This window comes from Megalops cyprinoides, chromosome 19, assembly GCF_013368585.1.
Source record: "Megalops cyprinoides isolate fMegCyp1 chromosome 19, fMegCyp1.pri, whole genome shotgun sequence".
In the NCBI taxonomy this organism is placed as follows: Eukaryota; Metazoa; Chordata; class Actinopteri; order Elopiformes; family Megalopidae; genus Megalops; species Megalops cyprinoides.
In genome coordinates this window covers 19,841,205-19,847,679 of record NC_050601.1, presented here as the reverse complement: position 1 = coordinate 19,847,679, position 6,475 = coordinate 19,841,205, and positions in this window count along the sequence as shown.

Genomic DNA, 6,475 nt, shown 5'->3' with positions numbered 1-6,475 from the left:
CTCCTCTCCAATTTGTCAGATGTGCCTACGTCAGAGGATCGTCGAGATTCGGCCGTACCCGTTGATGAGGGGTGTGCCCGCAACCTGTCTGACCTGTTGAAGATCGCACCCCCCCACCAGCCTCCGTGAAGTCATGCATTCCGCTCCAGTTCACCGGCATTCGCGTGTTTGGTCTGTACCACGTGCAAGTTTTACATTCAGACAATGAAGTTCCAAGGATAGGGTCCAAAGTAGATTTTATCGCCCACGATTGGGGTAGCTATCTATGTAGCTAAAGCGCCTGATGATATTCATTTACAACGCAATGTAAAAGTTTTTGCATTAAGTATGGTATTTTGGGAGAACAAATATCTGTAAACTATTAAATATGATCTGAAAGATTTATATAGTTTGCGTTTGCGTTTTTAAATGCATTTTATGCATTGACAAAAGTATATGTGTCTGTATTTAAAAGAAAGTCTCAATTTTTATACAGTGCAACAATAGTCCTTTTACAGGATTCATAAGAAAGATTTTTTTGTGTGTATTTTGTGTTTTTTTTTTGTATCTACTGGCGATTTAGTTCAATTCTAAAGTTAAATTAATATCGAAAGCATTTACGAGGATCTGTGAAACCACTATTATTTTTTATTTTTTGGCAGTAATGATGATAGAGTGTGTCTTTGAGTACTCGCATTACTCAGTAAAAGTGACAGCAAAACAAGCTTTAATATTTAAAAATATCTTCCAGGCGAAGACCAAGATTCACACATAGCTTATACATACACATACACATGCCATATCCATTAACAAACAACCATAGCAGCTGAAGAATTTTCCCAAAAAATGAATGTTGTTCCAAATGACTGGGGCGGGAGGCCTGCATCCTTCTTGCTACTGGCAAGCTTTAATTGATTGAACTTCAGACTTCATTGGTGTTTACATGCAAGGCTACCATGATCTTTCACCCACTTTCTCCGCTTGGTTAACAGCATATGTGGTTATCTACCTCTACTATCACGAGGAAAGGCACTCGCTGTCGAGAACGAGGTCCTCTCCCCCTCGACAAACGAGTAATGGCTGACACGTCTGTCATACTCTCGGAGTCACTGTCACTGGCGGCGCTGCCCTGCTCTCGCTCTCGATGGTGAGCGCTATCTCAGCAATCCGAAAAATGGCAGGCATCCTCGATCTTTTGTTCTCCCTCCGTTTCGCCTTCTCTCTCTGTTTGGCCCCTGACAACGGCATCCGTGCCAAATCCCGACGCCGCGCTCCCACCTGTCTGGCGGGTTCGTCCACTTCGCACAGGGAAGCCGGAGCGCACCTGAACGCACGACCGCTGCAGTCAGTCACCAGAAAACGCTGCCCCAGACATACCAGGAAGCAGGAGAAAAATCCCGAAATTAGTGTTTGTGTTTCTCACCATCATCATCTTCACCACTATCATCATCATCATCATCATCATCATCATCATCATCATCATCATCACTACTATTTTTATCGTCACCATTTTTCATGACCATCCCCTTCATTCACATCATTACACACAATCACTGCAGCCAGTCACCAAAAAAAAAAAAACACTTCCCAAGCGCACCAGGAAGCGGGAGAACAGTTTCGCAATCAGAGCATGTGTTTCTCAACATCATCATAATCATCATTGCTACTATTAATGTTATTGTTATTTTTATATATGCCTTATGTATGTAACTTTTATGCATGCATCAGGACTAAGGCTTTCGGTTCCTTAACGTTTTTGGCATATTCATTTATGAAGAGGTTTTGTAAATCACTAATTTCGTAAATCTTTGACTAAAGGTTAAATTCATTACCCTACTAATAAAGAGATTGATCCACACAGTCCTAATGAGAACATACATAGATAAAGAAAAGAGAGAAAATAATTGTGTAAGTGGATTGTGGTATTTTGCATGAACAACGCATACACAATAACAACGCATAAAACATTCAAATACAACATACCATGCTAATAAGAGACATAGCCAAGGCCTGCTACTCTGTTCTACTCATAATGGACTGCAATAGATTCTCTCAGCTTTGGGTCTTGGGGTCTCCATGAATGGGACTTTAACCACAATTACTTCCAAATGGCACTTCAAACGTTTAAGCTCATTTATGATACTATCTCTAATGGCAAAAGCCATCTCAGTTATGCACACCAAAATGGAATGACTTAAGAAACAGCTGTACTACTCATGTAAGTTATCACTGAGGGTTCTATGACTGTTTGATAATTTTGTGAGGTCAGGCAGGGTAAACCTGAGAGAAAAATGTTACCATTTTCTCAGATAAATGGGGTTCCTGAAGATGCTGTGCCCTCTGTCAATGCAACTGGAGAATAAACTATCAGTCAAGACTAAAAATAGCTTCCAATAAAAGATCTGTAATGAGGTCCTGTGCCGTTGGGCAGCTCAGTACTCTAGCAGACCCTGTGTGAGGAGTCGGTCACTGAGGGCGTTGATACCATTCATTCAAAACACATTTTAATCAATAACATCAATCAAAATTAAAAGAGACAGGGGAGCTCCTTGTTTCTCACAGTGAAGTCATAATATTAGTTTGTGAACAACATGCTATTTTGCTCTCTACCGCATGTTAAATTATGTAAAAAAGAACAATATTTTTTATATTTTACAGGTTCACATTCAAAGTGATTTCATTAGCTTAAGGAAACTGATGTCTGAAATATTTAAATGACATCAAGGTCTCCCCCTTAAAACCGTCCAGGGGGGTTGTTAAAGAATGATGCTGCGCTCATTACTGATTACTGGCATCATCTGACCAACGAACAAGGGCCTTGTGCAAATGTTTCCCGATGCTATTGGGTGGGCCGTCATCAGCTGCAGGCCAGTACAAGCACAACAGGTGACTTTGAATAGTTAAAGCACTGAAGTTGTGATTGAACAGTTCTGAGTACAAATCCCAGCCAACACTGTTCCAGTCGCATTGTGTGAGGTCATCTGCCTGAACACATTTGTACATGTTCATGGGTGGCAGTGTCGCATAGTGGCAAGGAGCAGTGCTTGTAACCAAAAAAATTTACTGGTTCGATGCCCTGCTGGGGCACTGCAGCTGCACCCTTGGGCAAGGCGCCTAACCCGAAATTGCCTCTGTAAAAATAACCAGCTGTATAAATGGATAATGTAAAAATCGTAACCTATGTAAGTCACTCTGGATGAGAGTATCTGCTAAATGAAAATAATGTAATGTTCAGAATCTTGTCTTTTTAAGGCGTTTCCCTGTGACCGTCATATGCGATAAATGAGAGACATGTGACCCTGTCCTGTGCAATGACAGGAATGTAAGAACAATGATGTAATTGATCAATCACAATGACCTCTGGAGGGAGGTGGAGTCCAGAGTGCTGATTCACTTTCAACCCACATTCCATAAAGGTTGTCCTACGTGTTTATAGCTCTGGTACACATCCTCAAGTTCAACGCCGCTGCTGCGAAGCCAACAAGGAAAGCAGGCTTTTGTGCAGTTGCACTGACCTCTGTTGGTCTAATATGGGAACTGCAGCAACATAAAAGGAACGCGAGCGCAGAAGACTCCCTGCATTCCCATACAATTTCCCTACAAGGGATCATTTATTACAGGCACGCAGCTGGTCCAATTTTCAAATACATTCTTTCATTTGACAACATGGTTTGGTTAAAAGCGTTTGAAAAATGGCAGTTTATAGCATAAATTATTTATAGCCAGCCACAGAGTTACAGCAGGCTACATTATATGCATCCTCTGATCCAGACGTTCTGCCAATATCCATGGAGGTGCAAGCTTATGCAAAGCAATATGCGTAAGCAGCAATGCAAATTGCTGTGGTACATTTTCTACTGTGATTGACAAAATTCATTCAAAAAGATTAATTCCATTTTTCATTTAAGATATTAATTCATTCTAGTGCCTAGAATGCTAATGTCTCTCATGAAATTGTTCATAAGGGAAAGTATTCAGTATTAACATGGATTTTAATATTTTTTAAATGGACTTTTTTGTGGATCATTTAATACTGTCTGCATAATGGTGATTTTGTGTTTTTAGTTTAGACTTTGAATAAATTACAAGATGTCAGCTGATCTTGTTTACTTTTTCAATATTTCAATAAGAAATTTCAACAAAAATCTATTATAACAGCAATCATTTCTCAATAACGCTGTGATTCAAAAGATATTTGAACAAGGCACAACTATTATGAAATAATTATCATATTTCATTTAAACCACTAATGTGCATGCTGACTTACTTGCATAGCCCAAGTAAGTTAGGTAATCAGGCAATTACATAATCGCTCCATTGCTATGGCATGTATGTCAACTAACTACAATGTGCTAAAATACCATTCAATCCACAACTTATTGAAAGAAACAGTCAAAAAGAGCTTTGATCATAAGACACTCTCTGTAGGCTTTAATACTTAGTTCCCCTTACACATATGATTATCTTTAACAGTATTGACAGAGGGGAGATAGCTGATTAAAGGAATTCATATGTTTTTCAAACTTCCAAGTAGGTTTTCAAACACTGTAAGAAGTCTTTTGTGAATTTGTCTTTCCCCAGCTGGCAACTCCCTCCTCATTTCTTTGGTACAGGATCTCTGCATAATGTTTATCCATAAAAGTGAACATTTTATTTCACTTTTTATTCATTTATTTTACTGCTAGGCTGGGTACAGTAAGATGATTATAGTACACCCTGTGTATGGGCCCTGTAGGCTGAATTCCGCCAAGTGAAGTCAAGCCAGCTCTGATGGGAAGATTACTGTCGTTATTTTGAAAGATAACAGTTTCAATAGGAATGTAACTGTTATTTTCCCCTCCAGTTTCTCTTCAATACTTTATGACATTCCACGAGGTGTGAAGTCCATCACATTTATCCTCATGTCTTCATTAACTGAAAATAAAGGCTGGTACCGTTATTCAAATGAAATGTTGCATCAAAGCTGTACTTCCCACGGTGGCCACCAGAGTGCAGTATGCACTCAGTTGCCCTATTCAGTATACGTGGGTGACAGTAGACAGGGAGACAGCTCTGGCATGCTACCAATACAGTTTATGTTTAGGATGGCTGCTGGCATCCACACTGCCGCCACCTGGATCCTTTCAGCAATTAGATCAACCCGCTTTATGGATTGTCTGTGACAGCCTAATGTTGCCAAGGTAGAAACACATTTTGGCTCTGTTTGCACTCAGGGGCCCACCATGTGAGGTCCTCTTTATAACACAAAGCTGCCACAGATAAGCAGAAGATAAAAAAAAGGGATACTGAGAACTGAGCAATGCTGAGAGCGTACCTTGGAATTCTGTAAGTGTTTTATTTTTACTCACGCAATCAGAGCACAGTCCTTCTGTGGCCTCTAGTGGTATTTGTAATTTAAAGCCAAAAGCATTTTATTTGTGATCTCAAAGGCATGTGTGTAGTTAGACTCTGCACAAGACTTCAGTAATGCTTGGTACTACTGGATACTAGCTGGACACAACAGTTTATTATCATCAAACGTTTACTGACAGTATATCTGTGTGATTGCGCTTTTCCAGTAATGATACCCCATGTCAATGTTGTTTGTTTAGGTTCTAGGATAGGCTACTATTTCAAGTATTACTCATGTATGCTATTATTAATATCATCATATAATTTACAACATATAATATATAGGGCCTTTAAATCAATATAAAAATGACAGTTTGGAGAATGGGAAAGTACTAGTTTAAGAGGTGTGTGTGTGTGTGTCTTTGTTTTTTCAGGAAGTAAATAATGCACATCATGACCATGGGAACATGAAATGGCCTTCCATATTTCACTGACAGACAGTTATAACCACCTTTAATTTGGCCAGGGCTTCCCTGTGGCCTCTGATATTTACTGACATTTCTTTCAACGGCTGCCTCATTCCCACGGACCCCGAGTCTGAATTTTCCATTTACTATGACCTCCATTCATATTGCATTCATAGGCCACATTGCAGCAGAAACAGACACATGTGACACAAAGGATGGATATTCAATATTGATTCAAGAGGAGGATGACTCAGCAATGCTGAAGGTCTCCAAACCGTGACTCAGCAGTGCGGAGGCTTTGCAGCTCTCTGTCATGTGTACTTTGAGCAGACAGTCCTGCACAGACCGGTTGAGCCACGTCTGGAGCAAACCATTTCCCTCGTTGATGTTTCAGAGATGGTTTGAACTGCTGTGTATTATCCAGTGCACACAGTGAGCTCACAGATCCCATTACTACCGAAATTACCCTCCCGCTGTGTCTAACAGTCATACCAAATACTGTACAAAATTCCTAATAGCTACTGCCTCACCACAGCATTTGTGTGGAATATTGAATGACTCCACTCAGTAAAACTCAGGGAGAGAGAATAGAAGACAGATACCCCAAAGTGGGAGCAAAGAGTGAGGGAGAGAGAGAGTAGGAAAGATAGAGCAAAGAGGGAAACTGAAAATGAAAGAGAGAAAGAGACCAAAGATAA